We start from the raw sequence: 26,803 nt of genomic DNA, 5'->3' as shown, positions 1-26,803 counted from the left end.
CGCGGCAGCTGAGCAGTCAGTTGTGTCCAAGACCCGGAGCTCCAGCGGCCCTCTGGCCGGGCGCGAGGAGGGAGTGTGGGGGGCGGGGGGGAAGCTGCGGACGCTCCCATTGGCTGCGAGGCGGGGCGGGGCGGGCCGGGGAACCCAGGCAGGCGGGAGGGCTTCGGGTCCAGCCGGGCCCGGTGCAGGGCCGGGCTGCCGGGATCGCTGGTGGAAGGGGCCAGAGAGCGGCGCGGCGCGGCGCGACTGCAGAGCCGGGCTCGGTCCTGGGGCCGGAGGAGAGGAGAGCCGGAACCGATCCGGGCCGGGAGGGACAGCGCAAAGCAGGGCGGGGCTGGTCAGCGCTGGTCAAGGCTGGCCCAGGGCTGGGGGAGGCTCTGGGGCTATGGGCTCGGGAGAGGAGACTTAGAGCAGGAGGCTCCGCGCACGGCCCGGGCCGGCCGGGTATGGGCACCGAGCGCTGCCCTTGGCCTGGCCCCAGCCCGAGCCCCAGCCCGAGCCCCAGTCCCAGCCCGAGCCCCAGCCCCAGCCCGAGCCCCCGCGCCAGCCCGGGCCCTGCCCCTGCCCCTAGCGCCTTTGTAATTCCCCTGCCGCCGCACCACAAAGAGCCCGCCAAGCCGAGAGCTGGGACTCCCAGGGTAAGTGCGTGGGGACCACCCCTCCCCAGGCCGCGCTCCCGGGGCTGAGGGGGCTCTCCTTCCCGGGGGCGGCGACGTGGGGGCGTGTGAGTGAGGGGCCGTCTCCGAGTGTCTGGGTGGAGGGCTTCTCCTGGTGCATTGTGTGTACCTGGGGGCGCGAGCCCAGTGTTCGGAGCCTGGGGCGGAGGGGGGGCGGCGTGACCTGGCTGCGTGTCGGGGTGCATCTGTGTATCCGAGCCCGTGTCTCTGAGTAGCACTCTCTGTGAATTGCCCCGAGTGACCCGTCAGGTCGGGTGTACCTGGGCTTGCCCGTGTCAGAGTACGGTGTCTCTGTGTCTGGGTGTGTGAGGGGCGGTCTAGTGTGGGAAACAAATAGACGGGGAGCGGAGCCTTCCCCCTTCGCTCTCGGTCTCTCGGGGGCAGACAGACCCTCCCCATCCCCATCCTCCCTCCTGAATTCAGGGAACCATCTTCTCCTATTGTCCTTCCTGGCCATTCTCAGCCCTAGCCCCGCAGATCTGAGGCAGGAGACGGGGGGCTCCGCTCCCCTGTGAGAACCTCCCCAACTTGCGAATGAGAAAAGGGAAGGGCGGGGGCGGGGGGGACCCCGCGGGGCATTTTACTGTTCCAGGGACAGGGTCCGGGGTCCCAGCTTTTCCTGTGCTGATGCCAGACAGAAGGCTCGGTGCCATGAGCCTGGCTATGTACCTCTCCTTCCCTCCTCCCGGCACAAAAGTCTGTAACTGTGGGGGACCTCTGGCGCTTCTCAGGCTGGGGAAGGGGAACCGGGGCACACTGAGACCCGCCTTCAGGGTTGCTGTCCCATGGTATTTCTTGCTCTTTTGTAGAGGACCGAGGAGATAGGAAGTCACTGGTCTCTAAGAGAGAAGATAAATCCCATTGATATTTGTAGCTTTGGGTCAGTACTTTAAGGAAAAGAAAACTAAACTTAAGATGGGATATTGAAGAGCCCTTTCATTTGTAGAAATAGGAACTCAAAACACCTACCAGGTATCTGCTCATGGAACCTCTACTTGGGGAGTGGGGGCTGCTGTGGATCTTATTTTAGAGGGGTGGGTTCCGGCTCCAAGGTCACCCAGCTGGTGCTAGACAGAACCTAATCATAGAGGTCTCCCCTGAAAAGCTGGGCAGGGGAAGAGGGACATGCTGAAACTTGATGAATCGGGTTTATCCAAGCAAAAGCTCTGCGAGTGGAGTTGGGGGACCTGGATTCTATTTGGGTGACCTTGGGGGAAAATAATTTCATTTCTCTGTAAAATCAGGAGGTTGGATTAGAACAGGACTTTTTTTTTTTTTTTTTTTTTTCTTTTTTAGCTGAGGCAATTGGGATTAAGTGACTTGCCCAGTAGAACAGGCTATCTTAATTCTGTGTCCTGCTGCACGTCTTGGGCAGTCTGGTGAAGCCTATAAATCTCCTCTCAGAATCATTTGAGGAAATGAATAATTTAAATCACACAGGATTATAATGGAAATGAATTATGTTGAAATGAAGTTATAATTTTTCTACTGGAATTAATGCACCCCAAATTAAGAACTCCTGTTCTAGATAACATCGTTCAGCTTTAGTTCCAAGACCCTCTATTTCTCTTGACTCTTGTTTGAGAGGAATATTAACAAAGTTGTAGTTTCCTTGTGGTTTCCTTAACCTGTGTCTGTGAGAGATGGGAGTGTTTGGGCTTGGAAGCCGGAGCTCAGCTTTTGTGGGATAATGGAAGGGATTCTGGATAGAAAGAAGAAGAGCAGAATTCATACTCTGGCTCTGCTGAGTCTGGCCAAAGCATTTCCTTCTCTGGGCCTCAGTTTCTTTTCCTGTAAAATAATATGATTTCCATCTTTTCTTTAAGCTTTAAATCCTTTGTATCATTTTGGAGAGATGAAGGGGTCTAGGAGCTCAGGCATGGAGTTCTGAAGGCTGATGACCCTTCTTCAGAGGTATAACTCAGCTCATGTTGCTCTGGGAAAGGTGCTCTGCCCCTATTCTGAAACCTTAACTGAATAAGCCTCTTGGTGGAAATACAGGAATTCCTGGGTAATATCCTGAGGGAAGGGGGATAAGGATTACTCATAGGATTTAGGGCCAGCTGGGATTTTAGGAGGCCATCCACTCCAACCTACTCATTTTACAGATGGGGAAATCAAAGTTTAAAGAGAATAAATGACCTGTCTAGGGTCTCACAGCTGATAAATGTACCTGAGGAAGGACTTGAACTCAGACCTTGGGGACTCCGAGTCTTGTCCTCCCTCCTCTTTACCATGCTGTTTCCCAGTTAGCTAAAAAAATTTTTTTGCACTCCTGTGTTTCAAGCTTTGGGATCCATGACTATTATCATCATACTTGAAATTTGTAGAGCACTTCATCTGTATTGTTTAGCAAAAAATTCAATAGAATAAACATTTATTAAGTACCTGCTATGTGTCCCAGAAAGCATGCTAAAGCTTAAAGAGTCAGGAAGAACATGCCTTTGACATTTTTAGCTGTGTGATCTTGGGTCAATTGCTTAGTCTCTCTGTTCCTAATTGACTCGGACTTCACTGTCATAGATAGCAGTTTGCATTGATGGAGGGAGTTCTCCAGTAGGTTCACTGAGATAGACCTGGAAGGGCCCTTAGAGTCAACCTCCTCAATTTGGAATCGAAGACCCTGTACCCACAAGTCATTATGTAGTTTGCCTAAAACCACTCAGGCAATAGCAGAGATTAGATTTGAATCTGGGTGCTTTCAGACTCCAGAGCCCCTACTTTTTTCAAAAGGATCACACCAAGGTCATATAGCCTTTGCCTAATTTTTTTTTTAAAGCATTTGGGATTAAGTGACTTGTCTGTTGAACTCAGGTCTTCTAGTGTTCTATCCACTGCACCATCTAGCAGCCCCACCTTTACCTATTTTTGTATTTGGATTAGGGATATGAAGACTGAGACAACCCCAATTCTACCCTCAGGTAGCTTATCATTTAGGTACACTAGAAAAAGTGCTGAATTTGCACTCAGAGGATCTGATCTCTACCTTTTAACATTCCTGGACCTCAGTTTCCTCATCTGTAAAATTAGGGAGTTAGAGCTCTAGATTGCTGGATCTTTTAATGGGATAGTAGGAGGGAAAAGAACAAATATACAGATACTCCGTAACACATAAAAGAGTGACATAAGTAGAAAAGGGGAGTTGTGATCTCCTGGTAACTTATAGTCTTCCTATATACTTTGGCAACAGTATGAGGAAAGAAGCAGTGATCATTTTTATTGGGGGAAGGGAGAGGACTGCCAGGGATGAAAAGAGAACTGGACTTGGATTTTAGAATACCTGGGATCAGGTCCCATGGCTGACACAGACTGGCTGGGTAACCTGGAGTGAGCCACTTTTTCTTTGTATCCCAATAGCTTTGGGTATATAGTAAGGGTTTAATAAATGTCTGTTGATTGATGGGGTTATTAACCTTTCAGTTATCACAGGTAATTCTCTAAGTCAGAGAATAAATAGGTATTGGTTTGTTCGGGCAGAGAGAAATTCTCTTTAGTAGTTTTCTAAACCAATCAAAGAAAAAAAGGAAAGGAAGGGAAAGGATTTCAGCAGCTGGGAGTGAGGAGGGAGGGGATTTCCAGGCAGAGGGGATGTGTGACCGGAAGTATAGATGAGAGAGGAGAGGCAGGATGAGATTGGAAGATGAGTTGATTTTTGTTTTGTTTTCAATCATGAAGGATGGCTAAAGAGCAAGGGGATGAAGCTGGATGAGTTGGCATCTGATTATGAAAGGCATTGATCGCCAGGTTTAGAAGTAGGTCCTCTTTCTTCAATACAAAAGTGGGGATCCACAAGGGATTTTTGAGTTGTTATAACATGATCATAGTTGCAGTTTAGGAAGATTATTTAGGAATCACAGAGAAGAGGATTAGGTTAAACTGGACAATAAGTTAGGAGGCTGTTGTCAGATTCTACACTAGTAGTATCCGAAGTAGGGGCCATATTATGACCCTAAGAAGACTGGGGTTTGATCCTCCTGCCCCAAGGAATATGGGATTAACCAATCACAACATGTGAAGATGGGTTTTATCTCAGCCTCAATTCGTCTCCATCACACATATCCCTACCCTTTATCATTACAGCCCAACACTCCTCCCTTTGCCTCCTCCCCAGCTCTGCAAGCTTCCACGTTACTCCCATGTGAACCTGGACATCATAGGGCAGTTATAACCTAATCCCAGGCACACATAGTAGTAATGGAGCAGGAGCCACTGGGAAAATCTCTCCTTTCTCTAGTCAGGCAAACCAGGGGGGAAAATTTTGATTAAAAAGTGGGAAGAAATAATACCTAACAGATTTACTTGAATCTTCTGACTCTCTCTATGGTAGGCAGGCAATGTTAGTGTATTATAGGCACTTTACAAATGGGGAAACTGAGGGTCATCGACATGAAATTACATGCCTGAAGTCACACAATACAGATATGGTAGAATGGGATGTAGAACTCAAGCATATCTCCTAGAAATGGCTGTGTCTCCTACAGGTGGTTGGTGTGGTACTCAAGTCAAAATGCTCTAATTTCCAGACATTTCTGTTTAGATTTGATTTTTTTCCCCTAGATCACAGATTCATTTAATGACTATTTCTGCTCTGAGGCACAGAAAGGTCTGTCACAGCTCCTGCCCTCAAGGTGGGAGAGAAGATGGATCCCCATAAAATTCCATTTTCCAGTCAGACTGGCATTTTACACTATATTTCAGATTCTCCACTCCACCTCCTGCCTGTCCTCTATTTCCCCTCCTCCTCCTCTTTCACTTAGAATCCTTGTCTTCCTTTAAGGGTCAGCTTTGGAGCCCTTTCTTCCACAAGGCTCTGGTCCCTGCCGTTTTCTCAGCTCTGATATTCTATGGTTGAAGCTTCCTTTCCAGCTTTGACATGTTATGGCAGATGCTTTTTATTTCTGTCATTCTATGTTCTAAGATTGCTCCCATCTTTGACATTCTGTGTTCTAGACTTCCTTCATAAATCTGACATCTTCTAAAATCTCTCCCATCACCTTCCAACTCTGTGTTTTAAAGGAGTCAGGATAGACCCGGTCCCCTAAACTAATTTCCTCTATATTTTCAGTTACTTGTTGTCTGACTGAGGGTGATTTCTACTTCTTACATTTTGTTTATCCTGATTTGGGAGCCACTGGACTTGGGTGGCAGAATATGGAAGGAGTCAGCCTTCTCCCCTACTTTGCTTGGGCTTTTAGAAAGATAAGATTTGAGGAAAATCAGGAGTAAATGAACTTGGATGGATGGAGAGTGGGAAATTGTTAGACATGGCAGGGAGTTTTTTCTTTTTACCTCTTTACCCCCTTTCTCCTGGCCCTAACCTTTCTTACAAACCATTTTAGTAATAATGACAGTTTTAAAAATAGGGATAACATTTTCATATATATAATTTATATATATAATTTCACATGTGTATATTATTTTCATATTTATATAATCTATCTACATATAAACAGTTTGACCTTAATGAGAGTGTCTTATAATTAATCTTTAATATTTTCCTTATATTTCTTCTGGGTCTTTTATATTGAATTTTCCACTGAGTTCTGCTTATTTTTGTTACAAATACTTCAACTTCATTTCTTTTTTCATTCAATCTGATTACAGTAACAAACCGCTAAAATAAAACAAAACAAAATAAAAATGAATAAGCAAAGGAAAAAAGAGCCTGGCTATATATAGTTATTTTGGTGTAAAAGAAGATCTGGGTTCATATTCATCAGAAGATAGGTTAAAAAAAAGCTACTCCTTTCTCTTAAATGGTCACAAGCCTCCAAAAGTTATTTGAAGAATATAAAAAAGAATTTAAAAAATCAAATAAAAGAGGTAGAGGAAAAATTATGAAAAGAAAATTAACCAATTGAAAAAAGACAAACATAGAGTTATTAAAATAGTGGTTCAAGCAACTGAATTCAAAAGTGCTAAAGAGGAGAGATCATGAATGGGGCTTACAGAATAGATTGTTGGGGTTGCATATAAACCTGGGTGGGTCTAATTCATTCACCAGAATTCAATGTTAGAGTAGAGGATTAAATAAATAGGTAGACAGACAAAGAAAGAAAGAGGGAAGGAGGAGGGGGAGGGGGGAAGGGAACAGGAAAGGGGGGAGAGGGAAAGGAGGGAGGGAGACAGATCGATAATTTATTAAATCCTTACTATGTACCATCATAGTGCTGGGAATATAAATATAAGCCAAAATAAAGATATTATTTGCCCTTAAGGAATCTATATTCCAATGAGGGAAGATAATCCTTAAAGGAGAGGAGGAGGAAAAAGGCAGAAGAGGAAAGGAGAGAAATCACCTTCTGAAAATGTGGATTTGTCCCTACCTATTGACAGATGGTCGAGGGCAAGACCTTGTTCATTTACATAATGGAACTCTTACTAGTTAGATATTTTATTCAGACTTGGGGGCAAAGGTATTGAAGGCCTCGGCCTGGCTTAAAAGGTTCTTCCAACAGTTTGTCTCTGGCCTACTTTTCCATTCTTATTCCTTACTAATGAATTCAATTCCTTATAAATCCATATATAAACCCTTATTAAGCACCTGCTATGTTCCATGCCATTGGGTGCAAGAATTATAAAGATGAAAGATGATGTGGTTGCTCCTCTAAGGGAAGACAGAATTTCATATGTAGGATTAGCCATGTACAAAATAAACTTGTCCAATCAATCAACAAGCATTTATTAAGAGCCTACTGTGTGCTCAAGCATGGGGTTAAGCTCTGGGAATACAAAGAAGGCAAAGCCAGTCCCTTCCCCAAAGGAACTCACATTCTGGGAGACTACACGTGAACAATTGTGTATAAACAAGCCATAATAGGCTGAAGAGGAGGAAAAATTCTGATGAAGAAATCTAAGAGTCCTAGAGTCAGGAGGACCTGAGTTCAAATTCAACCTCAGATGTTTACTAGCTGTGTGACCCTGAGCAAGTTACTTAATTACAATTGCCTTAAAAAAAAAAATAAAGAAATCTGTGGAGGGAAAGATCACTTTTAGCCAAGGCTTGGAAAGTGTTATCTAAGCTGGGCTTTGAATGGGTTTGGGAAACAATGGGATGGACAAAGCTGATTTGGAATCAAAGGGATTCAAATGAGTTCAAATTCCATCCGTTTCTTTTTCCACCCCAGTGATGGTGGGCAAGTCCCTCCCTCACCTGGCTCCTCGTTGGGGCTGGCAGCAGGTGGCCACTGAGCTCCATCCAGCCCTAAATTTATGACCCTAGGATTGGATGGTTTTAACTGAGGAGAGTTCAAGACCTGAGAGGGTGGCTTGTGGGAATGGATTGGAGGTAAGGAAGAGGAGAGAAGGAGGAGAGGAACATGGCTTGCAGTTCGGCTTGGCTGAAACGTAGGCTGTAGGAAGGGAGGTAATGTGAAATTAGGTCAGGAAGAATGATTTGAGCCATACCAGGGAAGGCCTTGAATGCCAAACAAAAGTCTGTATTTTATGCTAGAGACAACTGGGAGCCGCTGGAACTTTTTCTTCTTGACTTGTGTAGGATGGATTGAAATGGAGGAACACAAGGTAACTGGCAATTATTACCTGAAGCTTTCCATAGGCAGAGAGAGAGAATAGAGAGCATTCCGGGTAAGGGGAATAGTGTGACTAAGATCATGACATCAGGGAGGGGATGCTGGGACATGCAAGTGAATTGGTTTGAAGGGAGGGAGGGTTGGGCGAGGGCCCCTGCCTCACTTTCCCCTCCAGAACCATCTGGGACCAGTGGCCAGACAGAGATCAGGAGGACCAGAGATGGCCCTGGATGCAGTGGGAGACCTTGGCCTTTGTAAGCTCAGGTCTTCAAGAAGTCCCAGTGGGGCTGAGACTGCACCCATTCAGTGATTAACGCTGGGTGGCAACTGAGACAAAGAATCTCCTTTCAAAAAAAAATCAAAACAAACAAATGAATCTGGGAGGGGGAAGACCATTAGGATTTCTGGGGGAAATAGAAATGACTGCTATTTGCAGTCAATCTCAGTCAGTCAGGACCCAAACTGTGACCAATGGGGCTTGACCTAGGACTTGAAAGGGAAGGACCTTCCTGTTGGTTTGACTGGGGTAGGGAGTACAAGAGTTGGGGGGAGTGAGTGGTCTCTGACTCTCCAGGGTCCCTAAATTCTGTCCCTTCTCTCTGATGCTTACTTTTCTTTGCCCTGCTCCCTCCCTAAGACAATCCATCATCACCTCTTGCCTGAGTCACTGGAGTAGCTTCCTCTAAAATTCCCCTGGGCCCTGCATCTATTCCAATCTGCCCAGGTCATCTTCCTGAGGGGACCTCCTCATAATCCTGCTCAGAAACCTTTAATGACTCCCAGCCATGACCCACCTTAAATGCTTCCTTCCTCCTCCCTGATCTCTCTCCCTCATTTCGGCTTCAAATGGCCTTTCTCTTTTCTGAGAGATGGTGGGGTACAATGGAAGGAGACCCAGTTTCAGGAGCTGAAAGATGAAGGTGATCATCCTGTTCCTGCTTCTGGACCACCTTTGTGATGTCAGGCAAGCCATCCCCTTTCTGAGCTGTATTTTGGGAAGCTAAAAATGAGGGATTTAGATTTGGCGTTTATCTGAGACTCTTTCTCTCTATGACTTATGATTACATTGCACCTCAACTTTTTTTTCATGCACTTAGAGAGTTCTAACTTGAGTCACAATGACAAAGAGAAATATTCATTCTCTTCATTCAAAACAATCTATATTGCTAGCTTGTCCCTTGGGAACAACCCTATGATAACACCCCTGGCTTTGATGTTGATGAAGTGGAAAAAACCCCATAACATCCATTTTTTAGTGTGAAGTTCCAAATTCCCTTCCTCCCTCCAGCCCCTCCCAAATATTTATTTTTTAATAATTGAAACAAGATGTTAAATTCATTTTTAAAGATCTTAAGAGAAAGGTCAAGCAGTAAGCCAGGAGCGGATTTGTATTCCCACTTTTTTTCCCTCATAAATGTGAAATAACAAGCTCACGAGAGTGAAATGATTTTAGTTAAACTAGCATTTATGAAGCTTTTTGGAGGTGCAAAAGTGACACAATCCTGCCTTCAAGGAGCTTGTGTTCAACTGGGAGAAACCATATGAGCCCCGAGATGTGATTAACAGACTTGTGATTTTAGTGGTATGGGGAAGACCCTTCCACAATGCAGATCAGTACTTCCTTGACCATTTGGAGTTACAGAGTTACCTAGAACAGGGCTTCTTAAGTTTTTTCCACTCTTGACTCCTTTTCACAGGAGAAACTTTTATGCAACTCTGGTTCTATATCAAACATTTGTTGATAATAAATCATCATTTTATGACAATCACATTCAGTTTTGGGATTGTGATTCACATTTGAGAAGTTTGGCCTAGAGCAGCAAACTTTTTGGTCTCAGTATTCCTTTACATGACTCCAAAGTTTATGTCTACAATATTTACTATATTAGAAATGGAAAATAATCATATTTAAAATATTTATTAATTCAACAACAACAATAAAAACAACAATAATGATCTTTTAAATTTGACATGGAGTTCAGAATCAGAATGATATGAGTTCAAATCCAACTACAGATGAATTTTAGATGAGTGACCTTAGGCAAGGTATTTAATTTCAGTTTCCTCATCTGTAAAATGGGGATAATAATAGCACCTAACTCCTTGGATTGTTGTAAGGATCAAATGAGGTAATAATCACAAAGTTCTAGCATTAAGTAAGTGCTGTAAAAATGTTAATTTGTTATTATTTTCCACAACAAAAAATAATTAGTGAGGAGAGTGGTTTAGTTTACATGTTTTGGAAATCTGTTAGTAGTCTCTGCTTTAATAGAAGACATCTGGATTTTCCTGTCTGCTTCTGCATTCAGTCTGTTGGAATATGTGATTTTGGCTTATGAAGCTTATGAAGGAAATCTGGTCTCTCTTAGGGATCAGATATGGAGTTAGAAAAGGGAGGAGTGTTTTAGTAGAAAGTCAAATTTTAGTATTACGACAAAAATAGTTCTTGAGAACAACCAGTTGGAGACCTCAGAAGTAAGTTAGTCAGGATTTGATTCCTAGTCTCCCTTATTTTGAAGGTATCTCTATTCACTCACTTAGGGACCAGATATTATTTAGAAAAGGGAGGAGTGTTTTAGTAGAAAGTCAAATTTTAGTATTGTGACAAAAATAATTTGCACCCTTTGGCTTCTCTGAAAAAGTCTTGAGAATAACCAGATTGGAGATCCCAGAAATAAGTTAGTCAGCACTTGATTCCTGGTCTCCCTTACTTTGAGGATGTCTCTGTCCACTCACTTAGGGACCAGATATTAGTTAGAAAAGGAAGGAGTGTTTTAGTAGAAAGTAAAATTTTAGTATTATGATGAAAATAATTTGGACTCTTTGCCTTCTCTGAAAAAGTCTTGAGAACAACCAGGTTGGAGACCTCAGAAATAAGTTAGTCAGGACTTGATTCCCATTCTCCCTTACTTTGAGGGTGTCTTTCTGTCCACTGTATCACGTATGCTGCCGTATATACAAAATACTTCCAAAGTCCAGATGAGGTTATTTTGGGGACTAGCAGCTGGGGAGATCAGGAAAGGCCTCGTGTAGAAGGGGACACCTTTGCGGAGATTGAAGGAAGTCAGGGACCTTCAGATTTGCTGGGGTGCCTTAGGAGCAGAGCTAAGATGAACTCTTGGATCTTGTGGTTTTTGAGATGGGCTTTTTCCCCCTAATCATAAACCTTTTTGAAGCTAGAAATTCATTTCTTGGCAGATGGATCAAAGGTCAAGGGGAAACCTTAGTGGGTTCCAGCTCTTTAATCACCCTCATTGTAAAGGGATCTACTAAAGACTTGGGTACAAAGACTTTGTTGACAAAGAACAAAAGGAAACCCAGCCTAGTTGCACTGGATTATCCTCTTTATACTTTATTCCTGAGCCAGATTTTGAATCCTCAATCCGTTCTCCACTTTTCAACTTGTTTTTGGTCCTCTTACTCCTCTGGTTATTACAAGTGTTGGGTACCCCAGGAATATGGAGTTGTTTGAATATTGACAGATCATAGAATTATAGAATAGAAAGTGTCAATGATGTGTTCTAGGAACAATTCCTACTTCCAAATGATTTCTTTTGGGGGTTTAGCACCAAGTGATGAGATTGTTGTTTAGGTCCCGAATATTGGGGTTTGGTCACGTGAAGAGTCCACAATGGACATTCTCTTTGGCAAAAGGTAAATTTATTTAGGAGAAGTTACAGTAAAATGATGAGATACAATAGACACCAGGAATGGTAAATATGAAATAGAGTTAGAAGACTATGTGAAAATTAACAATGGAAGGGACAAGTTCTCTTTACCTCACAATTAACCAGGAGAAAGGAAACACCCCATGAGTTTGGCGTGTGTCCTTAGCTGGCTGGCTACATCCATAGAAGAATGTAGCACCCTAAAAGAGTTAGGAGAAAGATACCATGAGGCATTGTGGGGCGGGGTAAAATGAGAGCAGACATAGCACCTCGCATGGAGGGGAAGGAGGAATGGAAAAATACCATGAGGCAGCGTCCTGGTGACTATCACTCCAAAAAGAGTTCAGCAAAGATGTGAGTCATAGACAGATTTTAAGGGGAAATTTAACCTTAGGGGTTTGATATGACTTGGATTTCTGGCTTGACACAGTAAAGTGGGGCTACCCATGACTTCCACAGAGAGTGGGATTATAAGGTTAAATTAATCCCTATCAGTGCTGCTTCCTTTAGGAAGTAATTTTTTCTGTACTTCTGGCTCCCTCTGCCAACTCCTCCTAGATACCCAGGACCTCATCATCAAAGATCAACTGAGAGTCCATTTAGTTTTTTGAATTCTAGTCTCAGCCCCTTCTACAGGAAGCCTAGAGTGATCATTTCAGCTGTAGTGACCTCCTTCCCTGAGCTACCTTGTATTTCTGTTACATATATAAACTAACTAGCAAGTCACCTAATCTAGTCACCTAATCTCTCTGAGTATCAGTTTCCTCATCTGTAAAATGGGGATTATATTTGCACTTCCTATCCCTTTGGGCTGTTATGAAGAAACTTTAAAACACTCTCTAGAATGTGAGCTGTTATTGTCTGCCTTAGACTTAACCTTATATTTATGAGTTTATTTTACCGGAGAGAGGCAGTGTGACCCTAGTGAATACATCTGCCCTTAACACCAGAAAAAACCCGAGTTCAAATTCTGCCTCTGATACCTACCTATGTGACCCCTGGGCAAATCTCTGTGGCAACTCTTCAGACTTGTGGGCAATAGAGAAGATGCTAATGTGCTTTGGTACAGGGTGTTTCCTTACCTAACAGTCCATTACATCAATGAAATCGTGTTGGAGTTAATTCCCTCTGTCCTGTCTCTATGTGGTTTAAGTAGAATTGGCATCCTGGGGGAGAAAAGCCTGTTTACTAGTAGTGTATGAATATATAGGACGAACTGGGCCTCTTGCCAATGTGATTTAAGCTTTTTAAAAAGTAAAACAAATAGGCAATTATTATACATAAGTACATAGTTAGCTTTTGTTTTCAAACACAACTGATAAACATAAATAAACTGTTAACCTAGCATTGTGTGGAAGTCTCAGAGAAGCCACTTTAGGCTCTGTGCCAAGAATTTCCTAACAATCAAAGCTGTCCAAAGTAGAATGTCACGTCTCCAGAGGTGGGGGAGGCAGGGGCCCTCTCCTTAAAGGTCTGCAGGGGACCCGCCTGTTATGATGGAGCAGGGGGGGTTCTTTTTTGACTGAGATGACCACTGAGGATCCCTTCAGATTTGGAGTTTTTGTGATCTAATAATTTCAACGAATTCAGCAAAACAATTTATGACTATCTCGTCTGTCAGTTTAATCTGTTGCTTAGTAATACTAAATACTAAATTAATACTAAATAAATACTAATAAATAATACTAAATAATAGCATTATTAGTAATAATACTATTAATAGTGATCTAGTGACCTAATACTACTACTACTAAATACTAAAATTAATACTAAATATTAGTAAATACTAAAATAACCATTAATACTAGTAATAATAAAAACTAAATTTTACATAGCAATTTAAAATTTGCAAAACCCTTTAACTATAATGTCTAATGCCCACTGCTTTGTAAGAAAGATAGGCAAACATGTTTATCCCTATTTTATAGATATGAAAACCAAGGTTACAAAAGTGTCTGTTCTTGGTTTTGCCACTAAGTACCTGTGTGAACTTGGGCAAATGACTGTTTCCTCATTTTCCTCATGGGTAAAATGAAGGGACTGGACTAGATAGCATCTAAGCTGTTTTCCAGATCAAAATTTCTGATACTAGGATCTTCACTTTAGGTCTGATATCTTGTGTTCTAAGGCCTCTCCCCAAACTGACATCCTGTGTTCTAAAGGTCCTCCCAGACCCGAATCCTATGTTCTAAGGTATCTCCAATTTTGCCATTCTGTGTTCTAAGGTTAGTCCCTAACTATTAGTATTCTAAGAGTCCTCCCATCTTTGACTTTTGTTGTTCTCATATCAGTTGACAAAATCTGAGGTTCAGAGAATGAATATCTTGGGATCCCTGTGGGTAAAGATTGAAAGCAGATTGAGTTCATGGAGTCCAGAATCTTTACAAATAGGAAAATGAAACTCCAGGAAGAGATGCCAGACAATCAGAAGCAGCCTAGGAGGGGATGCGGTCCATGCTTCTCACTTGACCCACGATGAAATCTGGAACCAGAGGCCTAGAGCACCCCAGTTTCCCAGACTCAGGCCCCTTGCTCCTTGGCCAGTGGCAAGCAGTGAGTAGAGAACCGAGAGGGACAATACCAGAGCTGGACTAAGAGCTGATGATCTGGATTTAAGCCCTGAGGGCCAGAGGCCCATAACTGTAGAAATGGAGGATGTCAGAGGCCTGAGACTTCAACCTCATAATTGTACAGCTGATAAAAGTGAATCCCTGGGAAGTAAAATGTTTTACCCAAGATCACCCAGGTAGGACACACCTGAGAGGAGATTTGAATTCTGGTCCTTTGATCAGTACTTTTCCCATTTTTCCTCAGATTTCTTCCAAGGTATTTTTTTTCTCCCCAGCTCCTTCTGTATATCCAAGGGACACTTATCTCTGTATCATTTCCAGAAGGGGAACCTGAAACTGATAGATAAAGCTCATCGCTGAAGGTCACACACCTTGCTGGGCCAGCAGATTCGTGTGGCTCTGCTGACTGTTAACTAGACATCAGTAGCCATCCTGCCTCTGGGGTGAGAGAGGGGAGACAGATGGTGAGCAAGGAGGGAGGGGATTTACTGGCAGCTTTTATCCACTCATTGTCACCTTTGGGCATCCCTCCCATGTGGCTGCCTTTCAGCATTGCCAGCTTCCTGAGTTTGATCGGCAGTCACCTCCCAGGGAGCCAGGCCTGCCTCTGTGGTTCTGAGGGCAGGTAGGGTCTTGTGTGTGGAGCTTGCTTATCTGCAGAATTGCTTAGAGCTGAAAGGGATCATAGAGCTGTGGGTTTTGAGCTAAGGAGTCAAGAAAAAATAATTTAAAAAATTTTAAAGCATTTACTTTTTCTCCCTTCCACCTCTCCATTCTGCACTCTGAAAAAGAAAATCATTGTAAAGGCAGCTAGGTAGTAGAGTGGATAGAGCCCCAGCTCTGAAGTCAGGAGGACCCAAGTTCAAATCTGGCTTCAGACACTTAACACTTCCTAGCTCTGTGACCCTGGGCAAGTCACTTAACCCCAATTGCCTCAGTAAAAACTCAAAAAAAAAAAAAATCATTGTAACAAGTATGCATAGTCAAGCAAAAAAAAAAAAAATCCCTACTTCTTCATACCCAAAGTATGTGTCTCATGCTGCATTTTAAGTCCCTCACTTCTTATTGGCTACATCAAGTGGTTTGTAAATGTAATATAAATATCAATTTGATATAAATATAAGTGATCTTTATTAATTGGGATGACAAGAGATGGGATGGGAGAATAGTTTACAAAATTGAGTTCAGTCCTGGTTTCAGATACTTACTAGTGTGAAGGTAGACAAGTCACTTACTCCTGTTTGTTTTAATCGAGTGGAGAAGGAAATGGCAAAACACTCCAGTATCTTTGTTAAGGAAACTCCAAATGGGGTCACAAGGAGTAGTAAGCTACAACTGAACAACTGAACTAATGGGTGACTTCTGTAACATCCAATTATTGGGGAATTAGGGGAGGGACTGGTGCTTCAGAATGGTAATAAAATGCTGCTTTTGGAGCTTCAAAGATGTGTCTGCTGACTTAGGCACCCATTCTTGCAAGAATGTAAAATAAATCTTTCCTGAATTAAAAAAAAGACATCGATGATGATATCCTGATCTTACTCTTCCCTGAGCTTCTCTAGGTTAAATGCCTCTGCTCTCTTCAGCAGATCCCTGTGGGACATGAGCTAAGGGCCCTTCCCACTGCTGATTGTGTTCCTCTGAGAGTTTCCTGCCTTAGCAATGCCCCCCAACTGAGCACAGTCTGTGCTCCGGGAGAGATCTGGAGTCCAGAGTTCACTTTGCATACTTCTGATTTAGAAATAAAATCAAGGCTGTCCCCTCTGATTAACTGTCCACATTTTCCCACCAGTGAGATCAAGGCCGCAATAATTCATGAAAAAGCTCTGCCCTCACCCTCTTTGGCTCCAAGAGTCACACGCTTCCACCAATTTAAGCATCATGTGAAATATGAGTCCTTGAGTTAGCTCTTGGGGTTTGCTGGGTGGGGAGTCACAGGCAAGAACATTGTCTTGGGATGTGGCTAAATGGAGTAAAAGTTGTACCCGAGACTTCCCTGCTTTGTGAAGGATGCCATGTGGGGTCTGCAGCAGAGAGGGGTGGGGGAGTAGCAGAAGAATGGCACGAAGTTCCAGGGAAACTTGGGGCATCCGTGAATAAGAGACTCCAGGACCTTTCCGGGATCTGCTGCAGAATGAACCAGGTCCAGCCAGGAGAGCCTGGAACATCTTAAACTTTCCATCTCCTGTTTTGTGATCTCTAATTCTGGATGTGGTGGAAAGAATGAGACTTCAGTGGTCAGGGATTCAAATCTGGGCTATCCTACCTCATGAGTTGGTATTATTATTATTATCATTATTCTATGTTCTTTGGTACCTTGAAGAACATCTAAGTTCTATAATGTTTCTGACCTCCTGGGTTCTAAGGGCCCTCCCAGGTCTGACCTCCTGGGTTCTAAGGGCCCTCCCAGCTCTGACCTCCTAAGTTCTAAGGGTCTCCCTGCTCTGACATCCTGGGTTCTAAGGGTCTCCCTGCTCTGATATTCCATTTTCTAAGGGTCCTCCAAATTTTGACAAAATTTGACAAGTTATACATTAACTTTCACCACTGACTCTCTAGGTATCTCTTAACTCCAACATTCTACATTATCAGGTCCTTTCTGAATTGTAACAGCTGTTAACCTCCTTTCAGTTTTAACATTTCATGTTTCAAGGTCTAGACCAGTTCTGGCATTCTATGGTCTAAGATCCCTCTTGCAGGTAATATTTTCTGCTCTAAACCTCTTTCCACTTTCATGGGAAGCAGACTAGGACAGGGAAAAGAACCTTGTCTGCACAGGACCATGAGATAGTTGAAATCCTTGGAGGGGAAATGTCCAAGTCCATACAGATATGTAGTAGGATAGTCAGAATTTGATTCCCTGACCCCTGAAGTGTCATTTTCCCCACTACATCCTGGAGTTCAGAGTTAGGGATTTGCCTCTGATGAGTTTTCTTTCTCTGTGTAAGCTGAGATCGGCCAGCTTCCATGAGCCTTAGTGATGGTTTTTGATTGTAAACTTAGTTTTGAGGGATAATAAGGCTGCCCGCTGCCTATCTCATCAGCAGGTGCTCTATCAAGCAAATAAAGCAGAAGCATTCATAACGGGGAATGCAGGCAAATCCTCCCTCGTTCAAAGTTAAATCCTTGCCCATGTGGGCAGAGTCAGTTTTTCCCCTTCCTCCTCCTGCTGTTGCTTCTATTTATTTTTCTTTTTTCCCCTCAATTAACAAGTATTTATTTTCTCTCCTTTACATCTCCCTACCCTTCACTGAAAAAAAAATACTAAAACTCTTGTAACAAATAATACTTAATAAAGCAGAACAAATCCCCACCTTGACCACATCCAAAAACGTGTGTGACAATCTGCACATTTGGTCCAACGCTTGTCTGTCAGGAGACGGTAGTATTTTTTACTTTGGATGGACCACTGATCAGGTTTTGTAAATATTTCAGAAGTGTTCATTTTCTCAATGTGATAGTTCCTGTAGAAGTAATTCCCCCAATTCTGTTTATTTCACTCTGCATCAGTTCATTCAAATCCTCTTAATTTTCTCTGAATATCATCTTTTTAGTTATTTCTTACAGCACAACAGTATTCCATCACATTCATGGACCATAATTTATTCAGTTATTCCTAGTTTGGGGCACCCTCTGAATTTCCAGTTTCCTGGCGTGGCTTCTGATATCTAAGAATGACTGAATCTTTTGTGATCTTTAATTCAGGATCCCAGGATGTGGTGGAAAGAATGAGATTTCAGGAGTCAGGGATTCAAATCCTGGCTATCCTACTTCATATCTGTGAGAACTTGGTCATTTTCCTCCTCCAGGGATTTCAACTTGCTCATGAATAGGACTAAGTGACCTCCAAGATCTCTTTCAGTTCTCAATGCAGGGGGTCTGAAGTGATGGCTCTCACCTGCTGGTTGCTTCTGATGGGTGATGTGCTCATTGGGAATGTATCAGCAAGTGAGCAGGTAGAACTCTGATTTGAAGTCATGATAATTATGTGGCTTTTTCCAGTTTCAGCTGGATAACCAAGAGCAATTCTACAAAGAACAGAGCATTTGTTTTCCTGAGAATTACAGTTTAACCAAAAAATCCAAACCAAACAAACCAACCAACCAACAAAAAAAGGAGACAGAATACCCATATTTAAATCCCAGCTCAACCATGGGGACATTAATCCAGGAAGTGAGTTTCTCTATGCTTCTTAGTGATGGGGGTAGACTCCAAGGTTGCTCCCATCCTTGAAATTCTGACCATATTTATGCTTAATTTTAATTGTGGGCCTTTTGAGTGGCTGGCTCAGGTAGGGTCTGGAAAGAGGAGGCCACTGGCCACCTCCTTCGATACAGTTATTGGAATCTTGGTAGTGAAGTTAATAATTTGTACATTAGAGCTCTAGGCCCTCTTCTGTGACCAGCTCTGTGACCCTTAAAGCCTCAGTGCCCCCAGGCAGATCTCTCAGGCTATCAGTTGTGGAGAAACTATGCACTGGAGCCTCTTCCAGAAGTGAGAACATAGGTTAGTTTAAAAAAAAAAAGAATGTAGTATGTTAAAGTTGCCAAGTATTTTTAAAAAATATACAATATTAAAACCCACCTTGTTTTTTTTAATTAAAGCTTTTTATTTACAAAACATATACATAGGTAATTTTTCAACATTGACCCTTTTTCCTCTTCCATGAAATAAAGTCATTGGATAAGTGATCTCTAATGTCTCTCAACTCTAAACCCTAAGGACTAGACTGAAAGAAGTTGTCCCAAACCGACACTGTCACCAGAGATCAGCTTCAATAGAAAATAAGTTTGGTTAAAGCAAATAGTCATTTTGAAAAACAAATTCAGCTTCCTTCTAAGTGACCTCTCTGCCTCTAGATTTTTGCTGAGAGCTTTTTCTGACTCAGTTCTAGGTCTTAGATTTGAATTGGGAGCATGAGACTTGGTAAAATGGAAAGACCAATAGTTTTTGACTAGACCCAAAGATTGAATTCTATCTCTGACATTTTCTGCCATAATGGCCTTGGGATTTCTCTGGTCTCAGTTTTCTTGTCTGTAAAATGGAATTGAATTACATGATTTCTAAGGTCCTTTCCCTCTTTGATATGATGATCGCTGTGATGGTATCATTTCTCTATGTCAGGATGGGTTCATCCTGGTGATTAGAAGCTGTGAGGTTGAGAATCTGCCTAAAGGAAGAGCTGGGCCCAAATGTAGCTCATTTGTCCCCAAATACTAGATTTAGGCAGGATCAAGTAACTGACAAACATTCATTAAGCCAAGCACTGTCCTAGGTACTGGAGATACAAAGACCCAAAGTGAGGAGGAGCTCTTATTCTTCTTATCCCAATCACAATCATAGCCTCTCGAGTGGGAAGGGACCCTTTGAAATCTTTACTACAGTCAGTGTCTAGAGGAGGAAGGGACCCTTCACGCAATCTCAGGATCTAAATTTTGAGGGACCTTTTGAGATCCTCCTCATGATCATTACATTTAAATTCGGACTTTTCAAAGTCCTCCCTGTGACCACAGTATATAGAATTGGAAAGGATCATCTAGTACGAATTGGAAGGAACCTTTTGAGATCCTCCTCATGATCATTACATTTAAATTTGAACTTTTCAAAGTCTTCCCTATGACCATAGTATCTAGAATTGGAATGAACCTTTTGTGATCATCTAGTACAAATTGGAAGGGACCTTTTGAGATCCTCTTCATGATCATTACATTTAAATTTGGACTTTTCAAAGTCCTCCCTGTGACCATAATATATAGAATTGGAAGGGATCATCTAATACGAATTGGAAGGGACTTTTTGAGATCCTCCTCATGATCATTACATTTAAATGTGAACTTTTCAAGATCCTCTCTGTGATCACAGTATCTAGTATTGAAAAGAACCTTCTGAGGTCATCTAGTTCAACTCACCTTAGTTTGCCATTGAGGAAACTGAGGGATAAATAGGATAAGTGACTTATTCAAAGCTGCCTCCCCCTTAAAAAAATCCAAAAAACTTCAACTCCAGTGTTCTTGACGTTATTCCACAGATGCATTATTGCATAGATGTTGTTCCAGGACAGGGCTAGAAATTGTCCAGCACGCACAGGAACACTGATGGATTTAGATGGACCAAAACCCAATCAGTAGAGTAGCAAGATTCCCCCAGTCACATGCATGACCGATGTCACCCACTTCCTTATCTTTCAGTTTCTGGACACGTGTGCCACAATAAAACTTTCCATAACATTGAAGGCAGCTTGGCGTAGCAGAAAGAACACTGGCCCCAAAGGCTTGCTGCTAAATTAGCTGTGTGACTGTGAGCAAGTCACTGACCCTTTATGACTTGAGTGGTATCATCTGTAGAAAGAGGGAATTGGATGAGATCAGGAATTCTTAACATTGTTGATGTCCTGCATTCCTTTGGCAGCTAATAGATTTCTTCTCAGAATGATTTTTCTAAATGCATAAAATAAAATAGATAGGATTACAAAGGACACTATATTATAATTTAATTTATTCTAATTTATATAATATTTAATCAAATTATTATTTAATTTATGTAATATTAATATTTATTTTAGTATTTAAAAAATCAAGGACTCTTTTTTTTCCTGAGACATTTGGGGTTAAGTGACTTGCCCAGGGTCATAGAGCTAGGAAGTATTAGGTGTCTGAGATCACATTTGAACTCAGGTCTTCCTGACTTCAGGGCTGGTGCTCTATACACAGGGCCACCTAGCTGCCCCAAGGACTCTATATTAAGAACACTACTCAAAAATGCTCTGATTTGTACATTCAGGATCGGATACTTAAGAACTTGTGTCTGAGACCAGGTCACTTAGACCTCAGAGATAGAATGCTACTTTAGACTGAGAGGCAGTCTTGGTTGTGCGTTAAAAGTTTGGCTTTAGAGTTCAGAGGGCCTGGGTTCAAGTATTGCCTTTGTCCTGATTGTGTGACCCTGGCCATGTCATTTAACCTCTTTATACCCTTAGAGAACTTTCTAAGGCTACAAGAGCAGGTGGAGGGAATTCTGTAGACACATTGAACACCAATAATAGCAATACACATTGCGGAGGGAGTTCTACAAAGAAATGAAATTTATGGGTCTAGATGCAAATAATAAAAAAGGACCAAAAAATCCCCTTTAGCTACCTGTGCTGTCTTTGGGTGTCTAGGTTACACAGTGGACAGGGCACTGGCCTGGAATTAGCAAGACTTATTCCAATCCAGCCTTAGAAACTCATGGATGACCCTAGGCAAGTCACGTTCTTGGTTTCTTCATCTTTGGGGGTTAGAAGAGTACCTACTTCCCAAAGTTGCTATGAGGACAAAATAAAATAATATTAATAAAATTCTACATAAAATTAGCTATTATTGTTGTTGTTATTATTACTTCCTACTTCAAAGTTTGGTTGGTCACTTATCAAGTGTAAAGTGCTGTAGAAATGTGAGGTATTATTTAATAATCATTAATTTTAATAAATAACAAATACACATTTTTGTACAACACAGGATCCTCCTTTCCCAGTCTGCTGGTCTCTTCTGTCTCCAATGAAAGAGATCCACTGTGACTTGGGGCATCTTTGTCATCATGATTGCCCAGAGAGGTTTGATACTTTCTAAGGTTTTCTTGCTTGATTGCTGGTGGGTTATTTGTTTGTCCATGATTGAGAAGAAGTTGGGGGCTCTTGGGTTGAATATTTTTAAGTCATAGAAATTAGGAATAGTTTTTCATTCATTCATTATTTACTCATCCCAATAATAGTCCTGCCAGGGTAGTGATTGGCAGATATACTTTGATTAGAGGAGCTGGATGTGGCTTAGAACAAGAAACGCCAGAGGTGGAGAGGCTCTTCAAAGTCGTTTAGTACAATGGCTTTATTTCGCAGTTGGCCATTTCCTTTTCCACCTCATTTTATAAATGTGGAAACTGAGGCAACAAGGTTAAATGACTTGCCCAGGATCCCACGGAAGGAACTTAGGAACATGAACCTTTCTGACAGATTCAGCCCTCCAGGAATTATTGCACCCCCAGCTGCTTCTCAGGAGGCCCTTAATACATGCTCATTCCCTTCCCCTTCCCTGCGTTCCCCCGCCCTGTGCTAGAACCCTGGGAATGCAAATGCAGGCAGAAAGAAGGTAAGAGCGGGAAGCGCCAAGGGCTAAAGCCCTTTGCTCCCAGCTGGGAAGTCACAGAACTGGGATTGAGCCGTATCCCTACTGTTGAGCTGAGCTTGGATGCATTTGGGAGTTTCTTGCATCGGAGTGAGGAGAGAGCCCTGCTCAGGCCCTGGGCAAAGGCACGGAGGTGGTAGATGCACTCCTATAAATGGGGAGCAGCAGCCAGACTGGTTTGGCCGGAAGAACGGGACAGGGCCGGATCCGGAGGGAGTCTATGGGCTGAGCTCCCTGTAAGTGAGCCCCTGACGCCACACTCCCTGCAGCCCCCCTCTCCCTGCCTTCGCTGAGGGGCGTGGTACCTCTGAGATGGAGCACAAGCCCAGGGCGGGGGAGGCGAGAGCTGACACCCTTGAGGGCCTGGCCCTTTGCCAGCCCTTCCTGTCTCCTCCCCTGGAAAGCTAAAAATAGGCCGGGCCTCTGCCACCTGCCAGGGGGCGGGCCACGGGCAGGGCACCTCCCCGCTCCAGCTGGGCCAAGGACTGGATACGCTCCCCCTCTCTCCCTCCCTCCCCCCGCCCCCCCAACCGGAGGCTTCTGCCTTTCCTGGCTGGCTCCCACATCGCCAGGATGCTCCGGAACAAGAATGTGCTCTTTTTTGGGCAGCCTCCCTCCTTCCCATCCCTCCTGGCCCCGGCCCGAGGCTCCTCCTGGGCTCATTTCTGGGACTTGTTCTGGTGGGAAATTTGCTTAGGGACAGCTCCGCAGGGGGATCCGGCTCTCCCTCCTGGGGGGTCCGGGGGCCTCAGCACCGGTGCTGCCCTGTCCCGGGGAGAGGCCTCTAGTGTCAGCGCAGAGTAATGTTCCCTTCTGTCCTCCCCAGGGGAGAAGGAGCGCACCTGGACCGGGGCAAAGCTGCCCGTCCTGTTCCAGGCACCTGGGACTCTGCTCCCTCCAAGAGCTGAGCTCTGTCCAAGTTCTGACCTTTTTATGCTCAAAGGCTTCTGGAGAGGGGGACGGAAGCCTCCCTTAGGGTCCAGAAACATGGATTCAGGTTTCACACCCAAGGCTTTGTGCTTCGGGACAGTTATTCAGGTCTCTCGGGAGCCAAAGGCTGCCAGCTCTGCAAGGTTGTAGGTTAGAGACATTTGTTGGCTCGTGTGATCCGTGCACTGACCTCCCACCATGGGAGTTCCTCATACTGATGAAAGGGCTTCTTCAGTTAAACATTTTCTGATCTAAGGAACCTCCTAGCACTGACATATTGTGTGCTCAGTGCTCTGACCTCCTGTGTTCTAAGGGCCCTCCCAGCTCTGACCTCCTGTGTTCTAAGGGCCCTCCCAGCTCTGACCTCCTGGGTTCTAAGGGCCCTCCCAGCTCTGACCTCCCAGGTTCTAAGGGCCCTCCCAGCCCTGACCTCCCGGGTTCTAAGGGCCCTCCCAGCCCTGACATCCTGGGCTCTAAGGGCCCTCCCAGCTCTGACCTCCCGGGTTCTAAGGGCCCTTCCAGCTCTGACCTCCTGGGTTCTAAGGGCCCTCCCAGCTCTGACCTCCTGGGTTCTAAGGGCCCTCCCAGCTCTGACCTCCCGGGTTCTAAGGGCCCTCCCAGCTCTGACCTCCCAGGTTCTAAGGCCACATCCAGCTGCGACATTATTATGGTGTTGAGTGTTGTCCTTTTTGGGATTGAAGACCAACAATATCGCCAGGTTGGAGCCCCTTACGATGTGTCACTCTGGCTGATTATACAGTACAGTCTCAGAAGGCTCCACCACAGGCTGGGCATAGATAGTCCCCGTGGACGTTTGGAGTGGGGATGTCTCTGGTTTGTGCATCTCATGTCTCTGTTGAGCTTCTGTAATTCTACCTCACTATGAGCGCACAGCCTCCTGTAGGGTGCATCGTACTGGGCGGTTCTGGGCCAGTGTCTCCCAGGTCACACAGTGGATCCCGAAGTTCTGCAGAAAGACCTTGGGAGGGCTCTTGGGTCCCTTCCTCCGGCCTCTCTGAGTGCTTACCTAGTGCAGGGTCTCCATAAAACAGTCTATTAGGCAAAAGTCACTGGGCATTAGACCCACAAGCCCGGCCCTTAGGAGCTCCGCTCTCTGTGGTAGAGTTTGAATTCTTGGTAGTTCAGCTCGAGAAAGGGCCTTTTCTTGGTAGATAATCCTCAAATCTTCCTGACTCAGTGGGGATAGAAGTGGTTGAGCTTCCTGGCCTGGTGTTGGTGGGCTGTCTTGCGGTGGAAGGTCCTTTTCCTCTCAGGCCTGAGTCCACTGTTCTGACCACCTTACTGCCCTCGCCAGCTCCCATTGGCACCTAGGGAGGGAAGCAGCCTGAAAGAGCTGGAACGAGAGGCATCTGTTTTCTTTGGAAGAATTGGTTAATCCTTCCCTTGGAATCATGGAAGGCCCAGGCTCAGAAGGCCGGTGTCCCACCCTCAGGGCTGCCGTTTCCCTTGTGGAAGCTGGGGGACTGACGGGAGACAGAAGGGCCTGGGTTGGCAGTAAGGGGCTTGGGGCTGTCACTGTTCCACCTGTAGCCTTAGTTAGGGGCTGACTCCGGGCACTTCCTGCCTCCACAAAGTAGAATGGGATGATGCTTTTCCTCCTTCTCCATGCCGGGAGGAGAGGGATGAACAAGGGAAGAGCTTTCAGCCATCTGTTGGTGAGAGGGGGACCAGGGCAGGGGATATGGATGATTCATTAGAAAATGCTGAGCAAGGGAGAGAGATAGGGAGAGGGAAAGTCCAATGGGAATATTCTCGGCAGAGATGGCTCTAGAACTGGGCTCCCATTAACAATTAGTGTTATTATTTAAATAACAATTGGATTTTTATAGCAATTATTGTTAACATTTTTATAGCACTTGGAGATTTTTCAAATCATCTTATCCTGTTAATCTCAACTCCGAGAGTTATATATTATTATCTTTGTTTTACAGAAAACTGAGACTGAGTTAAGGTAGCTGCCCAATGTCAAGGACTTAGTAAATACCTTTGGCAGGATTTTCATTCAGATCTTGCTGACTTTCAAGTCCAATATTTTATGGAGGAAGAGGAAGAAAAAATATCTCTAACTCTGGCAGCCTAGAATATCAGTAGAGGAAGAAAGAAAAAAGAAGAAAAGATAGCAGGGGTTTTCAACTTGGAGTCTCTGAACTCATTTAAAAATATTTTGATCATTATATTTCTTTTTTTTTTAATTATAGCTTTTTATTTACAAGTTATATGCATGGGTAATTTTACAGCATTGACAATTGCCAAACCTTTTGTTCCAATTTTTCCCCTCCTTCTCCCCACCCCCTCCCCAGATGGCAGGTTGATCAATACATGTTAAATATGTTAAAGTATAAATTAAATACAATATAAGTATACATGTCCAAACAGTTATTTTGCTGTACAAAAAGAATTGGACTTTGCCTGTGAAGGAAATCAAAAATGCAGGCAGACAAAAATAGTGGGAATGGGAAGTCTAAGTTCATTGATCATTATATTTCAATATAATTGGTTTCCTTTACAATCCTGTAAATTTTATTTTCTTCATTTAAAAACATTCTGAGAAGGGCCTATTGGTCGACAAGACTGCCAAAGGGTCCCATGACCTATAAAAAAAACAAAAACTCATGTTCTAGAGGAAAGAGCTTGGGTTACAGCTCCAGGCAAATTGGGCTGTGTCTGGTGTCCCAGACAGTGGGCAGCATGGTCTAGGCTAAAAGGCACTACACTTGGCGTAAGAGGAGTTCAAAACTTTTTTGTTCACTACCTTCCCATCCTTCCCATGTGACCCTGGTCCAATTCTATGCATTATATAAAAATAAAGAGTTTTTTGTTTGTTTATATTTATTTTTTAAAAGTCCTTTTTTTTTTTTTTTTTTAAAGATTTCTAACGTCTGATCTATGTTTTCCATTTCTGTTTTTATACACTGTCATTTTTCAGTTGTGTCTAATTCTTTGTGATCCTGTTTGGGGTTATCTTGGCAGAAATACTGGAGTAGTTTGCCTCTTCCATTTCTGTCTCATTTTACAGAGGAGGAAACTGAGGCAGAGTGAAATGACTTGCCCAGGGTAAGTGTCCAAGGTTTTGAACTCAAGGTGAGTCCTTCTGACTCCCGACCCCGTGACTGACTAACTGTTCAGATGCTTACTCAGGGCGGCCAAAATAGTAAACACCATGTTGGATTGCTTTAAGATGAACATAACTTCTAGGAATCAGGAGTTAATGATGCTGCTGCAATTTGCTCTGGCTTGACTTTACCA

General features: G+C 43.6%; 1 protein-coding gene across 1 annotated transcript in view; it reads left to right on the top strand.

The window, feature by feature from the left end:
* Positions 1 to 560: 560 nt before the first annotated feature.
* Positions 561 to 26,803, top strand: part of ARHGEF10L (Rho guanine nucleotide exchange factor 10 like) — a 219,278-nt gene continuing 193,035 nt past the window's right edge. The window contains 1 exon segment of the mRNA XM_031962751.1: positions 561 to 638. The gene's annotated coding sequence lies outside the window, so the exon portion shown is untranslated.

Source organism: Sarcophilus harrisii, chromosome 3 (assembly GCF_902635505.1).
Source record: "Sarcophilus harrisii chromosome 3, mSarHar1.11, whole genome shotgun sequence".
In the NCBI taxonomy this organism is placed as follows: Eukaryota; Metazoa; Chordata; class Mammalia; order Dasyuromorphia; family Dasyuridae; genus Sarcophilus; species Sarcophilus harrisii.
The sequence above is the reverse complement of the archived record's forward strand: the minus strand, read 5'-3'. Positions and strand labels throughout refer to the sequence as shown.